The sequence below is a fragment of the Neomonachus schauinslandi genome, chromosome 11, assembly GCF_002201575.2.
Source record: "Neomonachus schauinslandi chromosome 11, ASM220157v2, whole genome shotgun sequence".
In the NCBI taxonomy this organism is placed as follows: domain Eukaryota; kingdom Metazoa; phylum Chordata; class Mammalia; order Carnivora; family Phocidae; genus Neomonachus; species Neomonachus schauinslandi.
The window spans coordinates 100,533,142-100,557,455 of NC_058413.1; positions in this window are offsets into that span (position 1 = coordinate 100,533,142).

The following is a 24,314-nucleotide window of genomic DNA, read 5'->3' on the forward strand; positions in this document are numbered from 1 at the left end:
AGAGATGTATTTCTTTCAGTAGCCCCCCTCTCCACATTCCCATGAGCCCTTGTACTTTGTTTATCCATCATTTCCAAGTAAGATATGACACCTCTTAGCTGGACCAGTGTCTTTTAGAAGAAGGCGGGGGAGAGGGTTTATTATGCAAACATAATAAGGAAGTGTTTATTATGCAAACAGCGACTGAGTTATGTGTCCTTTAAGACTACTAAATAGTTTTTAATTACTGCTATATCAGTAAATCCCATAAATATGCAAATGCAATTAGTTCACAAAATAGACCTTAAATATCTTTATTCCTCTCCAACAAAGTTCTTTGAAGTTAATGGCTAACTCTCTTTGTTCACTTCCTTGGCAGTTGTGCTAAAATTGACAGGAATTTTGACAGATGTACATATTCGGGGGAAACCAGATTTTCTGAGCACATCTGGTCAGGCTGGAGGAGAAAAGTAGAAATGGATGCTCTAGCCAAAATCAAATATTTAATGAGTAGAGTCCCATATGAAATTTCTTTTACTCCATAGCATTATCCTCTGAAATAAATATCAAGGTAACTCCTGGGGCACCACTTCAAAGTCCAAAGCCACACTCAACATCTGATTTTCTTCTGGCTCAGAATTTCGTTTTTAATAATAATGCACATTTTTTTCTGGCCCTTAAAAATGAATGAATGAATGAATAAACAAACAGAGGAATCGTACCCCCCATGACTCTGGCCCTTCATGGCTATGTGACCTGGTTTTCTATGGGAAGTCATAGAACACGGGAGTAAGTTTCCAGGCTTTTGAGTCTGACACATCTCTTTTTCCCTCCCCGCTCCATCACTTGCTAGATGGCTCATGGCCTTGGTCAAATTGCTTACCATTTCTAAGCGTTAGTTTTGACATCCGTATAACAGGCTCTGTTTAGTTTTCTATGGCAACATAACAAATTACCACACACTTGGCAGCTTCAACCAAAACTCATTTATGAGCTCATGGTTCTGTAGGTCAGAAACCCAGGCACAACTTGAATGGATTCTCTGCCCAGGGTCTTAGAAGGTGAAATCATGGTTGTGTACTGGAGCTGGCTCTTACTGCAGCAAAAAAGCCAACTGTGTGTTGACCTGCCCAACTCTGTGTTCAGCGACATCCGGTTAGTAGCTTGAAATCAGCCATGTTGGGAAGGTCTGCCACACTTAGAAATCAGCAAACGCTGCCAATCAGGAGGGCTCCTCCCACCAGCTGGCTACTGAACATTTGCTAGTGTGTCATGGCCCACTCCCTGAGCCTCCAGGGCCTCATAGAGACCTCCTATATGATAGCATTTTTTCAAGTATATTATGACTTTTTTTTTTTAATTAAGACTATTTGTTTACTTCCCTATTTCTTCCAGAATCCTGTGAATTCCCTGAGGGTAGAGCACTGTGCCTTATTCATCTCTGTATCTCCAGCACAGAGCTTGGCACCTAGTTAGGACTCGTTAAATATGTGAGAAGGATGGAGGAAAGAGAGGGAGGGAAGAATTGACAAGTGGGCAGAAAAGAAGCTTGGTTTATGCAAGAAAGAGGACACCAAAAAGGACGAGCTTTTTCTTTCTTTTTTTTTTTTTTAAAGATTTTATTTATTTATTTGAAAGAGAGAGAATGAGAGAGAGAACATGAGAGGAGGGAGGGTCAGAGGGAGAAGCAGACTCCCTGCCGAGCAGGGAGCCCGATGCGAGACTCGATCCCGGGACTCCAGGATCATGACCCGAGCCGAAGGCAGTCGCTTAACCAACTGAGCCACCCAGGCGCCCCAAGGATGAGCTTTTTCACAACCACACCCAATATGCTGTTCTTCCACCACCAACTCACAAAGGATGGGTGGGATCTTCAGAAGACTGCTTTTATTTGGTTTTCTCCAGAACCAGCTAGCCAGCAGTGCAAAGGATAAATGTGGGGCACAGACACAGGTAGTTCATGCCTCTCTGATTCTCTCAGAGGCTGCCTCAAATTCAGGGGTCTCACAGTTACCTGGAGGGAGATGTGCCCCCAGAACTAGAGGAACATGGAATCCCAGGTTTGCTGCTTCTTTTCATGCCTCTGACTACATCAGCTCCAGGACACAGCTTCAACTGCAATGCAAGGCAGGTAGTCTGACTCAGTGGTCCGTGCTGTCCAGGCCTTCCGCACAGGTGATGGGCCTTGAAGTCTTGCAATGCCAGCTCTGGGAATCTTCCCTGATCTGTGGCTCAATGCAGGACACAGGACCTCTCCATGTAGGCCCATTTAGAACTCTTCTGTGGAGGGGCGCCTGGGTGGCTCAGTTGTTAAGCATCTGTCTTCGGCTCAGGTCATGGTCCCAGGGTCCTGGGATCGAGCCCCACATCAGGCTCCCTGGTCAGCGGGAAGCCTGCTTCTCCCTCTCCCACTCCCCCTGCTTGTGTTCCCTCTCTCGCTGTGTCTCTCACTGTCAAATAAATAAATAAAATCTTTTAACAAAAAACAACTCTTCTGTGGAGAGGCCACGGTCAACCACAGCAGGTGGAAGATATTCTGGTTCGGGTCTAAGTTTCTGGATATTTCCAACCTGCTATGGACTTAAGATGGGGCAAGGGCTTTGATCTGTTAGAGCTTGCTTTATTTATCCATTCATCTGCTCACTGTGTGGGGAATTGTGGCAGACACTGGGTAATATAAGATAAGAAAGTTCAAGGAACTTGGAACAGAGGTGATAGATAAGACCCATTTAGAATGCAATGAGATGAACACTAGCTAGCCGGTGAGTGAACAGGTGACAATGGAAGCAAAAACAAGAGCCAGACTTGGGTCGGGTAAGGAGAGGTTTTTCACAAATGGCTTTTGTGTTGGGAAAAGACAGTCAATTAGGTGAGGGCAGGGAGAGCGGAGCTCTTCGCAGAAGGAACAGGGTATGAAAGGGCTGGATGGTACCTTCCTTTGTAAAACTGGGGAGCAGACAGGACCCAGGTTTCTACCTGAATCTGTTGTTTTCTGACTTGCAATTCTAATTGCCCAAATAAATGCCTGTTGCTTTAAAAAATAAATAAAATAAAGTAAAATCAAATAAAATTAGGGAGACAATAATTCTAGACTCATGAGATGAGTGGATTAACAAACTCATGTTGCAAAGTGTTGAGGGGGGGGATAAAACAGAAAAGGGAAATATTGTATAAGTCTGTATAAGTGCCATTATTATAAAGCTGTCTCCAAATGGCCTGTAGCAATTATTCTAAAATGCACAACAGCTGTATCTGTCCCCTTTCTGCCATTGCTGAAATTTACACTGTCATTGCTCCAGGCGGAAGGCTTGGCACTAATAATAGGCTGGCTGACTATGGCTGGAGTGTGACAGACCTCTAGTTAGAGCCCTTGAAGACTGAGAGAGGAGTGGGACAATGAAAAGCACAGTGGAAACCAAAGTAGATGTAGTCAGAGCGCCGCCTTGTGGCAGCCACTGCACCCACAGCCCGGGAGAACTCCAGCCAACTCCAGTGTGTTTTACTCCGCCCTGCACGTTTCCAGGACTTCAGAGTCATGCCATGCCTCCATTCACTAGTCTTCCTTCTTTGCTCTAAACATTCCTCTTCAGGTTCCCCAACGCCACCCCGTCTAATCTATTTCTACTCTGCTTGCCACTGTCAGCAAATTCCTCCCTGCTTGCTTCTTTACTCTTGCTTCTCCAAACTCTTGGTCCCTAGCAGCACCCGAGGTTCCCAGGGACTCAGTGACTCTTTAAGGGGTAGCTTCCCTACTTTCTTCCTAAGAGTGGAAATAAATAAAGCCTTGGTCCTTCCCTTCTGAAAAGTTATAAACAGTATTACTAAAAACCATATAGAATTTTAATGTTAGAAAGTTCCACCTTTTCTAGAATGTCATAAAGGTAGAACCATACAGTATGTAGCCTTTTCAGAACCAGACCTATGAATACAGAGAACAAATGGATGGGTGCCAGACGGGTGGGGGGGTGGAGGGTTGGGCAAAACAGGTGACGGGGAGTGGGAGATACAGCCTTACAGTTATGGAATGACTAGGTGACGGTATAAGGAATATAGCTAATGATGTTGTAATAGGAGGTATCGGGACAGATGGTAGCCACATTTGTGGTGAACGTAACATAATGTATAAATTTCTTTGCATCATTATGTTGTACATGTGAAGCTAATGTCACATTGTGTGTCAACTACGCTACAATAAAAAAATAAAATAAAACCATACATTTCCTCTAAGCACTGGGTTAGCGGCATTGCACAAATTTTGATATGTTGTATATTCATTACTTTTCTGGTTTTTTTTAAGATTTTTTTTAAAGATTTTATTTATTTATTTGAGAGAGAAAGAATGAGACAGAGAGAGCATGAGAGGGGGGAGGGTCAGAGGGAGAAGCAGACTCCCCGCCAAGCGGGGAGTCCGATGTGGGACTCGATCCCAGGACTCCAGGATCATGACCTGAGCTGAAGGCAGTCGCTGAAGGCAGTCGCTTAACCAACTGAATCACCCAGGCGCCCTTTTTAAAAGATTTTATGTATTTATTTGTCAGAGAGATAGAACAAGCAGAGGGAGCGACAGGCAGAGGGAGAAGCAGGTTCCCCGCGGAGCAGGGAGCCCGACGTGGGGCTCGATCCCAGGACCCTGGGTCATGACCTGAGATGCTTAACTGACTGAGCCACCCAGGCGTCCCATCATTACTTTTCTGCTTTAAATACTTTCTAATTTCTCTTGTGATTTTCTTGCCCCATAGATTATTTAGAAGTCATTTATTTTAAAATTTGGGATGTTTTTATAGATACTGTATATATCTTCCTCGACTTATGATAAGGTTATATCATAAGTTGAAAATACAATTAAGTGGAAAATGCATGTAATACACCTAACCTCCCAAACATCATAGCTTCACCTAGCTGACCTTAGATGTGGTCAGAATACTTATATTAGCCTACGGTAGGAGAAAATCATCTAACACAAAGCCTGGTTTATAATAAAGTATTTAATATCTCATATAATTTATTGAATAATATACTGAAAGTGAAAACCAGAATGGTCGTATGGGTACAAAGTGATTATAAGTGGATCAGTTGTTGACCCTTGTGATCTAACTGGGGCTTACTGCTGCTGCCCAGCATCATGAGAGAGAATCATACTGCATAGCACTAGCCCAGGAAAAGATAAAAATTCAAAGTATAGTTTCTAATGAATGTGTATCATTTTCACACCATCATAAGGTTGAAAAATCATAAGTGGAATCATAAAAAGTTGGGGACCATATGCATTTTTCTTGATTTTTAATTTTGTTATGGTCAAGGAACATATTCTATGATTTCGATAATTTTCTTTTGAGTGAGAGGTGTTTTATGGGTTGGCATATGATTCATTGCAAAAGCACCACGTATACTTGAAAGGAATATGTATTCTGCTATTGTTAGTTGTAACATTCTGTATCAATTAGATCAAGGTGGTCGATAGTGTTGTTCAGATTATATTTTCATTGTTTTTTTCTGCCCCTTGATGGACCACTTCCTGTGGGATGTTAAAATCTCCTACTACTATTGTGGAATTGTCTGTTTCTTCTTTTTATTCTTTCAATTTTTGCTTCATGTATTTTTGAAGGTCTGTTATTAGGCACATACACATTTACGATTATTATGTCTTCTTTTTTTTTTTTAATTTAATTTTATTTTTTTTTAAGATTTTTTTTATTTATTTACTTGACAGAGAGACAGCGAGAGAGAGAACACAAGCAGGGGGAGTGGGAGAGGGAGAAGCAGGCTTCCTGCCGAGCAGGGAGCCCGATGCGGGGCTCGATCCCAGGACCCTGGGATCATGACCTGAGCCGAAGGCAGACGCTTAACGACTGAGCCACCCAGGCGCCCCGATTATTATGTCTTCTTGATGAATCAATGCTTTTGCCGTTATAAAATGACCCTCTTTGTTTCTTTCTTTTTTTTTTTTAAGATTTTATTTATTTATTTGAGAGAGAGAGAATGAGAGAGAGCCCATGGGAGGGGGGAGGGTCAGAGGGAGAAGCAGACTCCCCGCCGAGCAGGGAGCCTGATGCCGGACTCGATCCAGGGACTCCAGGATCATGACCTGAGCCGAAGGCAGTCGCTTAACCAACTGAGCCACCCAGGCGCCCGACCCTCTTTGTTTCTGATAGTACTCTTTTTCACTGGTCTATTTTGTCTGATACTAATACCACTGGATACCACTCCAGCCTTTCTGTGTTAACTGTTTACACAGTGTCTTTGTTTGGACTGCAATAACAGAATACCATAGACTGGGTGGTTTATAAACAACAGAAACTTATTTCTCACAGTTCTAGAGGCTGGAAGCCTAAGATCAGGGTGCCGGCACGGTCAAGTTCTGGTGAGGGATCTCTTCTGGGTTGCAGACTGCCGACTTCTTTTATCTTCACATAATGGAAAGAGGACTAGGAAGCTCTCTGGGGTCTCTTATAGGGCACTAGTTCCATCAGGAGGGCTCCACCCTCATGACCTAATCACCCCCAGAAGGTCTCACCTCCTAATACCATCACATTGGGAGGTTAAGATTTCAATATATGAGTTTGGGGGGGACAGAAACATTCAGTCCACAGCACATGGTATATCTTCTCCTTCAGCCTACATGTGTCTTTATATTTAAAGTGCATCTCTTGCATATAGCATACTTGGGTCTTCCTTTTAATTCTGTTTTGTTAATTTCTTCTTTTTAATTGGAATATTTGATCCACTAATATTTAAAGTAGTTTTTGATAGGGTTGGATTTAAATCTCCCATTTTATTGTTTGTTTTCTATATTCTCCTGTGTTTTTATTCCTCCTTTTCTGCCTACTTTTTTTTTTAAAGATTTATTTATTTATTTGAAACAGAGAGAAGACATCACAAGTAGGTAGAGTAGCAGGCAGAGGGAGAGGGAGAAGCAGGCTCCCTGCTTGGCGGGGAGCCTGATGTGGGGCTCGATCCCAGGACCCTGGGATCATGACCTGAGCTGAAGGCAGACAATTAACGACTGAGCCACCCAGGTGCCCCTCTGCCTACTTTTGGATTTTTTGATTTTTAATATCCATGAAAGATTACCTATTAGCATTTTAGCTATACTTTTTGCACAATTTACTTAGTGGTTATGCTAGGAATTAAAATAAACATTCTTAACTCCTCACAGTCTACTTTTAGAGTTACTATTGTACTTTCCCATAAAATGTAGTAATTCTGCAATCATTTGGTTCCATTTAATAGCCCTGCCATTATTTATGCTTGTTGTCAGATGCATTACATCTAAATAGACACACACTGTAAGACAATGTTACAGTTTTCCCCTTATACAATGTGTAACCTACTATGAAGCTAATTCAATGACTTTATAATTTCAGATACTGAATGCTTACTTTTGAAATTTTTTCATTTTGTTCTTGTTTATATTTTATAACTATCTGTTGAGGTTTTACTGTTTTCTCATTTATTATGAGTATGTTTTCCTTTACTCCACAGAGTATAGTTATCATAGATACTTTAATATTCTTGTCTGATTAATTCTAACATCTTGATCTGGCCTCTCTGTCTCTTCCCTTGATAATGGGTCATATTTTCCTGGTTCTTTATATATCAGAGTAATTTTGGATTATATCCTACATATTATGTTTTACTGAGACTCTGAATTCTGTTATGTCTAAAGGGTAGAGAGGGTGTGTGTGTGTGTGTGTGTGTGTGTGTGTGTGTGTGTGTGTGTAAAATCTTCCTCCAATGAATGTTGATGTTTTTGTGCTTTAGAAGTGAATTAATTTGGTGAGACTCAAACTGAGAACAGTCTCTTTTGGATGTAGGCAACAGCTCAGAGCTCATCTGATTTCTTTTGTCCTTTTTGAGGTGCTTTGTGTCTACAGTAGAAGGGTCAGCCAGAGACTTGGGTAGAATCTGCACAAAAACCTAGGGATCCTTTTCTCTACCTCTCTCCTTTTCACAATTCCCTCCTTGCTTTTGGGTGAATGTATTTGTCCTAACCTCTAGTTTGGTTTCTCAGGCCAGAAGCCTGCTTGATTTCCTATCAGCACTTCCACCACCTCCTGTCATGCTGTGACTATGGCCTGTTGCCTGAGTAAAGCTGCAAAACTGGGGCACACACCCCTTGTCAGACCTTTCTTCTGTGTTCTGACTCTTTTTTTTTTTTAAGATTTATTTACTTTAGAGAAGGAGAGAGCGTGCGAGCATTGGGGGGATAGGGGCAGAGGGAGAGGAAGAGAGAGAGACTCTTCAGCAGACTCCCTTTGGAGTGCAGAGCCCAACACGGGGCTTGATTTCAAGACCCTGAGGTCATGACCTGAGCTGAAATCAAGAGTCGGACACTCAACCAACTGAGCCATCCAGGGGCCCTTAGTGTTTGTTTTATTTTTTTAAGTAGGCTCCACGTCCAGCATGGAACCCAATGCGAGGCCCAAACCTAGGACCCCAAGATCAAGACCTGAGCTTAGATCAAGAGTCAGATGCTGGGGCGCCTGGGTGGCTCAGTCGTTAAGCATCTGCCTTCGGCTCAGGTCATGGTCCCAGGGTCCTGGGATCGAGCCCCACATTGGGCTCCCTGCTCAGCAGGAAGCCTGCTTCTCCCTCTCCCACTTCCCTGCTTGTGTTCCAGCTCTCACTGTGTCTCTCTCTGTCAAATAACTAAACAAAATCTTAAAAAAAAAAAAAAAAAGATGCTTAACTGACTGAGCCACCCAGGTGCCCCCAGACTTTTCGTTTTTATGATAACCAACACAGAGATTCCTAACTAATGTATGTACATGGGTGAAAAAGCCAAAAGTTATGTCGTAGCTTTTCTAGTATGGTTAAATACTGAGAATGAATTCCTAGCCAAGAAAAGAAACAAAAATGTCACTTCTGTTAAACTTTGGTTTCAAGAAGCCTCCCCCCAGGAATCTTTAGAATCTGATCTGAATGTGTAGGCTTACTCGAAAAATGTCACAGAGTGATAGAAAAGGGGCTCTTTATCCTATCCAGTTTGAGCAATGCAGATTTAGTTTTTGTAAAAATCAAAACCTATTTAAGTGTCACTTCATAACGTTGAAAATATTTTCATCATGTTCTCCCAATGAGCTTATAACCAGATCATGGACCTACTCACCATGATCAAGTCAGTGTTGGTTTTGCCATTGTCCCATTCTCTTTGTCTTGCCAATGAAATGATGAGATTTAACATACAACAATAATTATTGGGATCACTTCTTGTCTTTTCATGAGGTAGGAATAAAAGTTGAGAATCCTCTACTTCAAATAACACGACTAATAATTTTAAGCTAAGTACTTTTCTAAATCTTTTTTACTCCTTGGTACTAGAGCACTTGGTTTTGCACGGACAGACCAACCTCTCTGAACGGCCTGCTCGGGGAACGCGATACTTACCTGTACTCCTTAAAGCAACTGACACCCCCTCTATAGGGTTGTAGCTCCTCACAAAAATGGCTGAAGAGTCCAGATGATCTATTCAGCACCCTGTTCCTTTGGTTTTAAGTTTCTTTTTACTCTGGAGAAGTAGAGGAGACAATAAATACTACAACAAACGACTGTTTCAGAATTTTAAAGTTCTTACCTTCAACATCCCAGGTCCAAAACTCTAAACTCTTTTCTCCCAAGGGGATGGAAAACCCCCATTCAACTTCTGCCCCTCTGGCAGAGACCATCAAAGATTTTCCCTCCTTTTAACTCTACATTGCCTCCAATTCTCCAGGGATGGCTCTCAGGCACCTGTAGGCCTTAAAGGCCATAGAAGTTGGCTTACAAAACTGAAAAAGCTACCATCCCTTAAGGGCATGGGACTCAAGGCAGTGATCCCATGCACTTTCAGTGGGGTGCCCTCTATTCTCCTTGGCTGTGTTCTTTAGAAACAGATTAACCGATTCTTGTTAATGAGGCATACTTATCAGACTTGGCTAGAGATTTGCATTTTAGCTATACCTCAAAGACTTTGGTGGGATTCTCTAGGAATTGCTTACACTCAAGATAAACTCCGTAAGTAAAATGGCCATACAATTTATCATCCAAACCTAGAAGTTTGAGAAAGGGGAAGCTACTAATAATCGTGCCGGGAAAACAGGGGTAAACTGTAAGTGCCCCAGGCAAACTGGGACCTGTGTTACTCCACCTATAACTAGTCTTTGATAGAGCGCCAAGACTCCCATTGTCTTACACAGCTTCCTCTGTCTTTGTCAACACTGTTCAAATGGCACCTCCTCAGAGAAATCTTTACGGGCTGTTTCTTCTAGTTATTCATCCAGAATCTTATTTTTTTACCTCAGCCTATATAGAGAGAAAGCTAGACTGCTTAGCTTAGAATCATGGCTCTGTCTTTATTAGTAGAAAAATCTTGGGCAAAGTATTTAACCTTTCTGTAGTGGTTTCCTCATTTGTAAACGAGGTATTAATAATAATAGCACTTACTTCATAGGGTATTGTGAGGATGAGTTCATAAATGCAAAGCTCTCAGAACACCACCTAGCCTATAAATGCTCAGTAAAGTTATTACTTCCTCTAAAAATGTTCTTTCCTTCCAGAGTCAAGTATCAGATCAGTAAAAACATTTCTGCATTTCTGAAGGCAAGTTTGTATTAGCTACTCTTGCCTCATCTATTTTTTCAAATTCTGATATTTTGAGAACGATTTTTCGCTTCAGTGGTGTCTAGGGTGAAAAATTAAGTCACCTTAAGTTCCAGTTTATGCTCCAGTACTTACTGCATTATACAAGTTTCTATTTGCTTTTCCTGGGTAGCTTTCTGGCTTTTATCTTAAAGCATATTTCTGGTTTCTGTAGGAGGCCCCAACTTTGACACAGAAGTCTTTCCCCAAATCTAGAAGCTAAAAGGGAAAATGTTTTATAAAATGACTTTCTAACTCATTGGGCATCACCTAAAATCTGGATTTTTGGCACAATTTGCATAAAATGAAATGGTAATATTTTTCGTTTATCTTGAAGATAGTCAAATTATAATTTCTACTTATTAGGACAGAATGTTAAATCTCTGCCTCATGCATCACCCAGCATAAAAGAGTAATCTTTGTCAACTAGAGAGACTTGTGTTTTTCTGTTTTTCTGTAGGCACAGAAACATTATTAGAGTGAAGATTGTATGCTTTTGATCTTAATTTTAGAATAATGGTCTTTCAATGTTTTATTAAGCAGTTAATAAAATGTATGTAAAATGATATGATGAACCCTCATATATCTACCACTTGATTTATGAAAATAGAGCATTACCAATATCTGTAAATTCCCCTATACGTCCCTTCTCCTCCCTTCCCTTCCCCTTCCTTTCCCTCAGAGCTTCTAGTCCAGATTTTGTGTTTATAACATTCAGGCTCTTATTAGTAGTTTAACCATGTGTTTATCTTCCTAGACAATATGTTATTTGACAATTTTTGTAATTTGTACAAATGGAATCATATTGTATGCCATCTTCTGTGATGTGTTTTTACCCTACAACACTATGTTCCTGAGATTCATCCATGATATTGCATGGCTGTAATTCATTCAGTTTAACTGCTGTATACATTTCCATTGAATGACGACACAAAAAGTTGATTAGTTTTACTGTTGATATGTTTAGGTTGATTCCCATTCATCTGCTATTAAAAGTGTTACAAACATTTCTGTACGTATGTCCTGGTAACAATGTTTAAGAACTTTTCTAGGATATTCCTTAGGAAGTGCTGGCTGTGAGGCATGCACGACTTCAGACTTTAGTACTTGATGTCAAACTGTTTTCCAAAGTGGTTGTGCTAATTTACAATACCAAACAGCATATAGGTGTTCTCCCGTTGCTCCATGTTCTTGCCAACACTTGTTATTGTGGTATCTTAAAATTTTTGTCAATTGTATGCATGACATGGCATCTTTGTGGTTTTCATTCCTGTGTTCCTGGTTATCGGTGAGTTTAGAACCTTTTCATATGCTTGAGTTTCCTTCTCTGTGAAGTACCTACAGAAGCCTTTGGCTCTTTCTTCAATTGCACTGTCTCTTTCGTAAGGGTTTTTCACCTAGTTTAGATAGGTGGTTCTCAACTGGAAGAGAATTTGCTATTTAAGAAACATTTAGCAATGTCTGGAGACATTTTTGATGGTTATGGGTGGGTAGCGGAGAGCTACTGGCATCTAGTAGTGAGAGGCCAGAAATGATGCTAAACATCCTACAATGCGCAGGACAGCCCCCAAAACAAGGAATTATCTGCCCCAGTATGGTACCAGTGCCAAAGTATGGAAATTTTGTTCTAGATACTAAAATGTTATCAGTTACACATATGTGTTGCAAATATTTTCTCCCAGTTTGTGGATATTTTCTTTTTTTTATGGCACCTTTTGATAAAGAGAAATTCTTTTTTTTTTTTTTTTAAGATTTTATTTATTTATTTGACAGAGAGAGACACAGTGAGAGAAGGAACACAAGCAGGGGGAGTGGGAGAGGGAGAAGCAGGCTTCCCGCAGAGCAGGGAGCCCAATGTGAGGCTCGATCCCAGGACCCCGGGATCATGACCGGAGCTGAAGGCAGACGCTTAACGACTGAGCCACCCAGGCGCCCCGATGAACAGAAATTCTTAATTTTAACATAATTGAAGTTATCGATCTTGTCTTCTATGGACTGTACTTTTTGCATCTGATTTAAGAAAGTACCCTTGACCTCAAAATATATTTTCCAATTGAGTGTTTTAAAATTTTTCAATTTTGATTTTTACATTCAAGTCTTTAATCCACCTAAAACTGATTTCTATTTATGATGTAAGAGTCCAAAATTAATTTTTTATATGGAAAACTAGCTGTCTGAGCACCATTTGTTAAAAATCTGTCCTATGCCCATTGGTCTACAATGCTGTCAAAAATCAAGTTTGAAGAAATGGGCTTATTTCTGGTTCTCTATTTTATTATCACCTTTCAATCTGGAGGCTAAAGTTATTTTCACCTTCTTATAAAAGGAAAACTGACTCCCACGAGTTAAAGATTTTTATGAATTCTGAAGAAAACAGATTTTAAGAGGGTTTGTTGTTGTTGTTTTAGTGTTTGTTTATATTTTCCAGAGAAACAAAAAGAAGGGGACGGGAGGTTGTTATTTTCAATACCAAGGCCAAATACCTCTAAAATGGAAATGAACTCACTCACTTTAGTGAAAGTTGTTTTGATTCTCCACAAACTACATTTGCCTACAGTATACATTTCAGGAAGGCTAGAAATGCATTTACTTTTCAAGTAGCCAAAGGTAACCTTTTCTGAAACACTTTATTAACACCTATAATTTAACCTTGTATATCATCTAATTCCTTAATCTAGGGGTTATAACAGAAATATCCATATTCTTTCCTAAATAGTGAGAAAGGCCATTTTCCTACTGCTAAGAAGCTGGCCCTTACATAAGGACATTTCTGACTCCATCATTCCTGGAAGGAATCCATAGCTCAAAGAACAGTCATACCTGTCCATCAGCCTCAGCCTTCAGCTTTCAGATCCAGTTCCTCCAAAGCCAGTGGCAAGCACTAGTTACAGAGTGAGGCAGAGAATAGAAGTATACATATCCTTCTTTGCCCTTTATTCTCTTCCTAACGCTTCCTCTTCATTGTCATTTATCCCACACAAGCTCCACACAAGTATTCAATAACACTGAAATGGGATCAGTTTGCTATAATACAAACTATATTTCGGGTGTGAGTAAATCAGAAGCAAAAATATAAATTCATTCACTCAGAAAAAGAAACAGCATGGGGACAAATTTCCAGAAAAAGAAAAAAAAATTCAATTTCTTCATCAGGAAAATACTCTGAAAACTATTCCCTTTTTAAATATGTCAATTACTTGCTATTGTTCCTTATTAATATTATTTATTTTCCTGAACACTCTTGACATGATTATCAGCTAATAATGTAATTATTCTGGAACCTTCATGTATGGGTTTTAAGGAGGAATAAGAAGGGATTTTCTTTGGCGACAGCACATGTTCCATGATGTCCACTTTTGATATTTGATCACCCTGAAACTTGCCAACTGATGGCCAAGCACTGACGTAGATTGGTCATGAAATACTCTGGTTGGACAGGGTGTTTCTAGCTGATTACCATGTCCAAGATCAGGTGGTAGTTAAACCCAAGGAGGCTAAGAGGATTTATGAGATCTAGAGCCCTCAAATTGATTTTATCAAATCTATTAGATCTGGAGTTCTGTTTAGAATCACATAGCAGAAAGACGCTTAATCAAAATTCAGGTGCCTATATTTATCAAATGGCCTGTATATATCTGTTGCAGAAATATGGGTATAAGTGGTCTCTGGTGGCCTTTTAAGGAAATTTTCACGAGTAAGTTACAGGTTTCCACCCCATTTACTCACATTAAATAAGCACTTTCCTAAAATGAATGTGCAAAGACAAACAAGAGTTGCCTGAGACACGGTAAAGACACACAGAAATAGAACTTTCTAATAATTTAGAAGTATGCAATGCTGTAAGTAAGCCAGACTGAGAAATCAACTTGTTTTGCAATGACCCCTGAATTGAGGCCATGAGCACAGCTTTTGATTACTCATGAAAAAAAAAAAAAAAAGGCCAAGACAAACATAAAAGTCCAGCAACCATCAGACACACACACAGTCAACCTGTTGAACGTGGAAGATTGATCACTCTGCCGGCTTACCTGCCAGGAAAAGGGGCACCTCTGTGTCTCCAGGTAGGAAAGAAGTAGCAGGAGTCATGGCCCAGGCTCCGGAGAGCACCACGTCTCCTCCCAGGGGAGCTGCCCCTGCGCTCTACCTGTTTCCTCGAGCCACAGCTGTGCTCACATGCAGGCTAGAAAGCCCTGCAGGTGAAACATCACAATCACACGGACAACAATGCCATGTGCACAGGAAAGGCCACCCTCCATATCAAATTCACACCCAAGGTGCTGCCAGGGACCCTGGACCAGGAAAATGGTATAACCCTACCCCTAAAAGAGGCTCCTCCACACCCGGCCTCCACATACACTGGGGACAAAGGGTGCCGACTGGATTGTCGTCGTGATACATGTGGATAAATGTGAAACATTTAAAATTTCCACCAAATTGTTGAAAATACAATTTCAGGTGTGGTGGTGGGGGGTCATCTTAGCTCTTAACATGCCGTCATAGCATCTGGCTCAAACTTAACGAAATAGGACAGAACCGTGGTTGGAACTGCAGAAAACCGAAAATGGGACAACTCGGCAATTGTTGCTCCCCGTACCCGGGGGTGTTCGGGTACCACGCTGGGCATCCCCGCTTAGAAGGTCTGGTCCGTCTGGTTAAAGACCGCAGCGCTCAGCCTCCGCCTGTCCTTGAGGACGACAGTAGTCCTTCCTGTCGCCGGACTTCCAAGCGGCTGCGCGGCCAGGTGGGAAAGCTTCTAGTGCGCGGTCCCCAGACAGGTTCCCAGGTGGAGAGCAGTTTTAGCTCCTCTGCGGGCAGGCTTGAGGCGGCAGCGAGTCCTACAGATGAGTGGGTTCTGAGGGCAGAGCGCCGAGAAGCGGACTTGACAGCGCAGCTTCCGCGCTTTCCAAGACCATTTCCTGGGCGCCAACAGCTCGGAACGTCCCGGGGCGGTGCCACTGACCGTTAGCCGCGGGCGGGGCCTGAAGTCACGTGACCCGCGCGGGTTCAGAGCCCGGCGTGCGCGGGAGCACGCAGAACCTCTCGGCCCTCGGCCGCGCGCCTTGCGTGCGCGCGCAGGCCGGGGGCGGGGCATGTGGGCTGAGCCTCCGGCGCGCTCTGGGGCGGAGGCGGGGCCCGAACGGGGCGGAGGGCGGGGCGGGGCCTCCTCCTCCTCCTCCTTTTTCTCCTCCTCCGCCTCCACCTCCTCCTCCCTCTGCGAGGCTGGGCTGGCGGCGGCGGCGGGAGCCGGATGACCCGCGGAGGGGCGCCTCGGCCATGACTGCGGAGCTGCAGCAGGACGACGCGGCTGGAGCAGCCGACCGACACGGCTCGGTGGGCCCCGCGGCGGCGAGCGGGGGCCGGGGGTGGCTCGGGGTCCCGGGAGGGGAGGGGGCTGCGGGGCGCGGGCCGGAGCGGCGCGGGGCCCGGGCGGGCCTGCGGGGCTGCGGGGCTGCGGGGCGCGGGGCGGGAGGGGGCTGCGGAGGGCGCCGGGGCTGGCTGGGCGGGGGCGAGGGCGGTGCGCCCGGGAGGGGGCTGAGGTCTTCGCAAGGCTCGGATCCCGGGCGAGCTGAAGTTCGGGGGGAGTAGGTATTTTGGAGAGCCAGCTATAAAGGGCAGGACGTGGGGTGGTGTGCATCAGGGATCTTTAGGGGGAGCGCTCTTGGGCCCTGACCTGGGTGAGAAACTTCCAAAGAGGGCAGCTTAGGTGGGTTTTGTGGTTTTTAGTTTTAAGTCCCTTTTATGGCAGTACTGTTTTAAACTGTCTAAAGCAGACCGAACTTACCTGACTTATAGCCGGGATTGATCAACACCTTGTGAAAGACCAGGGGTCCTGTTTACCACTCCCTACCTTCCCTTACCCCAGCACCCCCGCTTTTTTTCTTTTCTTTCTTTCTTTTTTAAATAAACTGCGAGCAGCCTGCCCGGTGCATTCATCAGTAGATTTTTAAGGAGGGAGGAGGAACAGCGCGTTGAATAGAAGGTATTCTCATAAGTGCCTTCCTGTTTCTATTATCTAAGAAGATTGAAATCAATACAAGGATTTCTGGGCTAAGTTGGTGAGAGTGAAACACTGGTTTGGGAGAAAATCAAAAGGCTGATAATGCCGTGTGTAGAAACTTGGTAAGTGGGCAATTTGAGAATGTCTTCTAATGTTACTTTGGAAAGTTAGAACTTAACACCACCTCCTCACCCCTCAACTGCCGTGCTTTTTCGAGACTGAATGGGAGACTTGTGCCAAGTATTACAGTGAGAGTCTGGAAATGAGGAATTTCATTAAAATATTTATCATACAAAGCTGTCAGGTACCTCCACGTGGGAAACCTTTTGTGCCTGTTTATTCTTTTCCTGCTCACAGGACACCCGTGGTGTATAGTGAACACATTTCCTTTCTAATCTCCTCCAGGTCCTGGGCTCCAAAATGAAAGTAACATGGATGGTACTTCACGTGCTGCCGATTTCTAATGGAGATGCTATTGTTAGGTGTTCACAAATACCTATTGGAATCTGAGTCAGGATTTTCTCTGGTTTCACGGTCATTTCTATTTGTTTTTAGGACAGTGACTTCAAAACAGGTGGGAAAAATCCGAGTTTTGAGATAGTTGTGTTGATTTAGAGAAGAGGCTATTTTAAGGGAGAGTAGGTCATATTTAAATTTGTTCGGGGACCATGTGCCTGTTCATCAACAGCATCTTGGTTTACCTCCGCCACAGTTTGAGTAGTGACCACTCTCTCAGCACTCAGAGGGTTTGTATGTGAGGTGTTTGATGAGCACTTGTATGTAAGTCATAGCTATTTTGGGAAAACTTGGAACTCGGGTTGGCTGTGGCTGGCTGGAGTACCCTGACTCCTGGCCACCTGCAGAGTGATGACATTCACTGTTCTTCCCAGTGATTCGCCCCATACAGACAGCCGATAAGCTTGGAATGCTTGATAATGTTTGCCCCTTTTGTTTTTGCTAATGAAAATGCTTGATATTAGGCTAGGTTGAAGGAATCTTATCTAGGGAAAGTACCTTTCACATCACAGAGGAAAGATTTTAATAACTTCCTCATCTTGATGAGTTTCATGTTAGAATAGACTCTATTCATGTTCTCTGAAGCACTCTGCATTTCCCTTAAAGGGTCTTTAATTGTTCTGGTTGAGAAGAGCTATCCTCCCCTGACACTCAGAAGCTATTTAAAACCTAGAATGCTGCCCTTCCCTTATTGGTCAGTTGTGCACGGGACAGACAGAACCCTTTATAGCCTCCCAAGAATTTTAGTGAGAAAAATGCAACACCCTTGGAATATGTTCTCAGGATGTCCTAGAGTCTGAAAGAAGGTACTTTGTGATATCGCTAAACACCCCAGACTGCAGACAGATAATTCGAACATCTACAGAGATTCTTACAGACAGGTTTCTGTGGTTTAATCAGCTCTTGACTTAGATAAAAACCAGCAGCAACATTTACTGTTACTGTAGGATAAACAACTTGAAGTCAGGTTGGTTCTTATAAACCTGTCATCCTTGGCAGCTGCCTGAGGATTCATCACATGTTCCTGACGCTAACTGGAGCCCTATGAGAACCTGCCAGTTTCAGTGAAAATTTAATGTCCTTTTTGCTTTCTCTTGATTTATTGGCTTTTCATTCGCGTTTACCTTGTCTCGTTAGTTGTGATTTTTGGAACATCAGCCAGTCAGTGCTTGGTTGGCTCTCACAACTTTAATGCCTCTTCAGCTGCAAACAGTTTCTGCTCACACAAGGAGTACAATATTTGTAAAAAGCAGTGACAAGTAACGCCTCGCCAGGCAAGATCTTTCATGTGTTATATTTCATCGAAGAAATGTAAGCAGGAGCCAAGTGAAGCAGATGTTTTTTAAGGAAAATAATGATGCTGGTAATTAGTAGGAGCTAACGTTAATTGAGCATGTAGTATATGTCAGACCCTGTGCTCAGAACTTAACCTGTATTATCTCAGGACTTACGACAACTCCATGAAGTTTTCATATAGGAAGGCTTATATTTGCTAAACAATTTGCCCAAGATCACCCACCTAGTAAATGGTACAGCCAGGATTGAACCCAAGCTATTCCGAGTCTAAGAGCCCAAGATGGCCTTGATCCTACTTCTTAGTCAATGGACCCATTGTCTTAGGTCAGAACCTTTCTTTGACCCTCCAGAACTCTCCTGATGTTTTAAACTCAATCCCCCCTGCATTCTTTCTAAATATATAGTTTCTTTTCTACTTGGCTGAGCCTGCTGCTATCAAAAGAGATGGGGTGGTTTTTGTTTTTGTAAGGAGATGTCTTATGTTTTTTCCTTTTGTTTTTCCTCTTCATTATCTCTTTTTTCTCGGTGTAAGAGGTACCACCCTTCCCTTCTTCCTTTATTTCTTAGAGATGACTCTAGATCCATGCTGTCTGGAGAGCTTTTGGATCGTGATTGCTGGAGGAGGATGTACTGGCCTCAGTGGGTGGAAGCCAGGAATGCTGCTGAACCTTCTATGATGTACAGGATAGGCCCCCAAAACAGTTATCTGGCCCCAAATGTCAATAGTGCTGAGCTCGAGAAACCCTGAGCTAAGTGATGTCTCTCTTCGCGCTTCTCATTTATCTCACATTTCCTTTATTCTGGCCTAAGCCCCAGACACCTTCATTGTCTTCTGTTCTCTTGAGACTCAAAATATGGTCCATGGACCAGCAGCATCTTCATCACCCAGGAGCTTGTTGGAAATGGAGAGATTTGGGTGTGCTGGGGCCAGCTTGTACTGCCTTTCCAGCTGAATGTGTGCATCTCTTCCCAACTCTGTGTCCAGTGACCTCATGTTGGTAGCTTGAAATCATCATGGTGGGAGTATTTATACCAAGGAACTAAACAGGCTTCACAAATCACCGCACCATGGTTTGGGCCTCCACCCTGGACCTATTGAATCGCACCTTGCCTTTGGATAACATCCCTGGGTGATGACTTTGAGAAGCTCTGTCCTACTGTGCAGAATTCCCACTTTCCCTTTAGCTATGCACATGTGTCCCCAGTCCTCCAACAAAACAGCAACAACAACGACTTCTGCCCTGCCCACCTGTTGACCTCACCCAGCACCTTCCTTTTGTTTATTTTTTGACCAGAGTTTTCTAAATCCATCTGTTTCTTTTCTTTTCTTTCTTTTTTTTTTTAAAGATTTTATTTATTTGAGACAGAATGAGAGAGACATAGAGCACATGAGAGGGGGGAGGGTCAGAGGGAGAAGCAGGCTCCCCGCTGAGCAGGGAGCCGGATGCAGGACTCGATCCCGGGACTCCAGGATCATGACCTGAGCCGAAGGCAGTCGCTTAACCAACTGAGCCACCCAGGCGCCCCATCTGTTTCTTTTCTTAAGTGTTTTCTCAGTTATATTTTAATTTCAACTCACTGTGGAAAACTTGGGAAACAGACCCTTGCAAGATTTACTCTTGGCTGATAGGAGGCACAGCCCCCAGACCGAGGCAGATCGGTTCCCAGGTTGCCCCGCAAAGCTATGGCAGCAGCCTCAGGGCAAGAACCCCGTTAGGAGCTGGTGTGGGGGACCAGTGTAGGCTCCAACTAGTAGAGGGCTGGCTGCCCAGAGGCATGCAGAGAGGCTGACCAGGCAGCAGAAGGTTGGGTTGTAGGGCAGTGACTGTTTGTATGTGATCAGCATTCCCTGGGCCACCGGACGAGAGCCTTGCCAATAGTACGCTTTCAGTATTTGTCTCTTGAGAATGAAACTGATCTCTTGGAGGTGACCAGGGACTAACCACCTTCTAATGAAATCTGTGGCCTTACAGAGGCCCCAGATACTCAAGCCCCGGTCTCATGCTTTTGTATGTGATGATTCCTCATCGCCCCTGTTTGGTTGATGTTCATCTTGGCATTTGACTTTATTCCTGCTTACTTTCACTTGTTCTGCTTTTTCCTAAAAACTAAAAACAAAAACAATAAAACCCAAAACTTTCCAAAAACTTGCCTAAAAACAAATCATTTGCCACAGTCTTATCACAGACAAAAGTACTGTAGTTGGCCCTCACTTCCGAATTGGCTACATAATTTTACAGCGTCCTTAGGAAAATTAGCCCTGGAAAAGCTGTTTGAGTTTCTCCTCCTCATCTTACAACTTGAGGGTATTGAAGGGGTTCTTAAACAGTGACCTGTTGGTACCCTCACTGCACAGCTGCCTTACTTCCCGAACTCTCTCCCTTGGACATTGGGAACCTGTATTACTCTGGTTCTGCTGCCTTTCTTCTCCTGTAGGGGCTAACCTGTTAGCTTTCTTGGCTGTCATGTTCCTTTTACTAACTTCTTCCAAATCTGCATCTGGAATCCCGACTTGCAAATGACTTCTCCTCCTCTGTTTGCAAATGCTCGTTAAACAGTGGTGCTTGCAATATCCGCATCCTTGGCTCTAACCATGTGCTGCATAGTGACTTTTGCCACAGGCCTGGGAATATCTACCTGTAATAATGGGACCTGCCATGTGCCGGGTATGGCCCGAAGCACTTGCCTGTGCATTCTGTATATTTATAAAAATCCTGCAAGGTATGAATTATTATGTCTTAGGACTGATGAGGACACTCAGACTCAGCTCTAGTAGAGCTTATAAGGGCCTAATACGAGATTTGAAATCAAAGTCTGTTGGGCTCCATGTTGCAGATGGGAAATGGCTTACTTACTCAAGCTCGAATGCTTAAGTAACAGGGCTGGGACTTCGAGCCACTCCCACTTTCTACCTGGAACATGTGCCTTTCTTTTTTTTTTTTTTTTAAAAGACTTTATTTATTTACTTGACAGAGAGAGAGACAGCGAGAGAGGGAACACAAGCAGGGGGAGTGGGAGAGGGAGAAGCAGGCTTCCCGCGGAGCAGGGAGCCCGATGCGGGGCTCGATCCCAGGGCCCTGGGATCATGACCTGAGCCGAAGGCAGACGCTTAACGACTGAGCCACCCACGTGCCCCAACATGTGCCTTTCTAAAGCCAGACTTTTCAGGGACCTGGGTGGCTCATTCGGTTAAGCATCTGCCTTCGGCTCGGGTATGATCCCCGGGTCCTGGGACCGAGTCCCGCATCGGGCTCCCTGCTCGGCAGGGAGTCTGCTTCTCCCTGTGACCCTCCCCCCTCTCATGCTCTCTCTATCTCATTCTCTCTCTCAAACAAATAAATTAATAAAATATTTAAAAAAATAAAACCAAACTTCTCAAGTGCCACTTGATGACGTAGGATGTGCTTTAAGGTATGTTCTCATTGAACCCACCACAGAGCCACCTTGTGAAGTTAAATTTAGTGTGAGGAGGAAGTAGAAGTTGCCCAGTGATACAGCTAGTAAGTGATCCCACCAAAACCATAGCGCAGGTGGTTTTCTCCCAATCTCTAGACGAGTTTTGCTGGACAGACAGGTCCAGTATTTGACATTTCTGTGTTGTTTTCATTTCACTAACAAATCCTGAACGCATTACTTCATTTGATGGTCATACCAGTGCTGCCAAAGCTTGTGGTTTACTTTATTTTCCAGATGTGGAAATTGAAGCCCTGGAAAGTTGAGATTTACTCAGAGGCTAACGTGTGGTGGGATCTATGCTCCGTAGCACTATTCCCACTATCCAGGCTTTCTATATAGAAAGGGAGGTCAAAGTACCAGACAGAGAAAGCCAAATTAAAGATCTGCATGAGTAGGTGCGCCTGGGTGGGTCAGTGGGTTAAGCGTCCAACTCTTGGTTTTGGCTCAGGTGTCCTGGGATCGGGCCCCACGTCGGACTCCGCACTCAATGGGGAGTCTGCTTGAGGATTCTGTCTTTCCCTCCCCCTCTGCCCCTCTCTGCTCACACGAGCATGCTCTCTCTCTCTCTCTCTGTCTCTCAAATAAATAAATAAATCTTCAAAAAAAAAAAAAAGATCTGAGTACATGCTGGCAGCATGCTGCATGATGGCTGGTGGTCAGTTTAAACTTGAGTTATCCCAAACAAATATTTTTTCTCTAATACTCTTGTCCAGGTTAGTACTTCCCTGCTGTCCTTTTTCTTTTTTGGTGTGTGTGTGTGTATGTGTGTGCATGTGCAAGCACAAATCTCTCTTGATTTCATTCAATTGAAGTGAAATTCACATAATATAAAATTAACCATTTAGTTTTATTTTATTTTTAGAGAGAGCACAAGCGGGGGGGAGGAGCAGAGGCAGAGAGAAAGAGAGAATTTTTTTTTTTAAGATTTATTTATTTATTTTAGAGAGAGAGATTGAGAGAGAGCATGGGTGGGAGGGAGAGAGAGAATCTTTAGCAGACTCCGTGCTGAGTGCGGAGCCCAATGTAGGGCTTGATCTTACGACCCTGAGATCATGACCTAAGCCAAAACCAAGACTCGGTCACTTAACCGACTGAGCGACCCAGGCGCCCTAGGAAAGAGAATCTTAAGCAGGCTCCACAGTCAGCATGGAGCCCAACACGGGGCTCAATCTCACGACCCTGAGATCATGACCTGAGTGGAAATAAGAGACGCTTAACTGACTGAGCCACCCAGGTGCCCCCAAATTAACTATTTTAACGTATCCTGTCCAGTGACATTTAGTATATATATTCACAATATTGTGACCTCTGTGTAGTTCTAAAAACATTTTCAAAACCCCAAAAGAAAACCCATATCCACGAAGCAGTTACTCCCTATTCCTTCCTTTGCCCAGCCTCTGGCAGCACAGATCTGCTGTCTCTCCACTGACTTATTCTAGATATTCCATATAAGTGGAATCATACAATATGTGACCTTTTGTGTCTGGCTTCTTTTACTTAGTATAATGTTTTCAAGTTTCATCCAAGTTGTAGCATCTGTCAGTACTTCATTCCTTTTAATGACTGAGTAATATTGCACTTTGTGTATTTTATCCATTTTTCCTTTGGTGGACATTTGAGTTGTAGCCACCTTTTGGCTCTTATGAATAGTGCTGCTGTGAACATTCGTGTACAAACATTTGAGTACCTGTTTCCAGCTCTTTTGGGTATATTCCTAGAAATAGAATTGCTGGGTCATATGGTAATTCTGTCTTTAACGTTTTGGGGAACTGCCAAATTGTTTTCCACGGCAGGTGCACCATTTTACATTCCCATCAGCAGTGCACAAGGGTTTTAATTTCTCCACCTCCATCCTCTCCAAACACTTGTTATTTTCCATTTTTGTTTTGTAACAGCTATCCTCATGTGTGTGAAGGGGTATCTCATGATTTTGATTTGCATTTTCCAAATGGCTCATGTTGAGTATCTTTTCATATGCTTATTGGCATCTTTGGAGAAATGTCTGTTCAAGTCCTTTGCCCATTTTTGAATTGCATTTGTTTGTCTTTGGTTGTTTGAATTGTAAGAGTTGTAATCTGGATACTAGACCTTTATCGGATTTATGGTTTGGAAATATTTTCTCCCATCCTGTAGGTTGTCATTTCATTTTCTTGATAATGTTTTTTGATACACAAAAGTTTTTAATTGTGGTGAAGTCCTGCTTACCTATTTTTTTCTGTTGCTCATGCTTTTGGTGCCATATCTAAGAATCCATTGCCAAATCCAAGATCATGAAGATTTGCCTCTATGTTTTCTTTTAAGAGTTTTGTTGTTTTGGGGCACCTGGGTGGCTCAGTCATTTAAGCGTCTGCCGTAGGCTCGGGTCATGATCCCGGAGTCCTGAGATCAAGCCCTGCATTGGGCTCTCTGCTCAGCGGGAAGCCTGCTTCTCCCTCTCTCTCTGCCCCTCCCC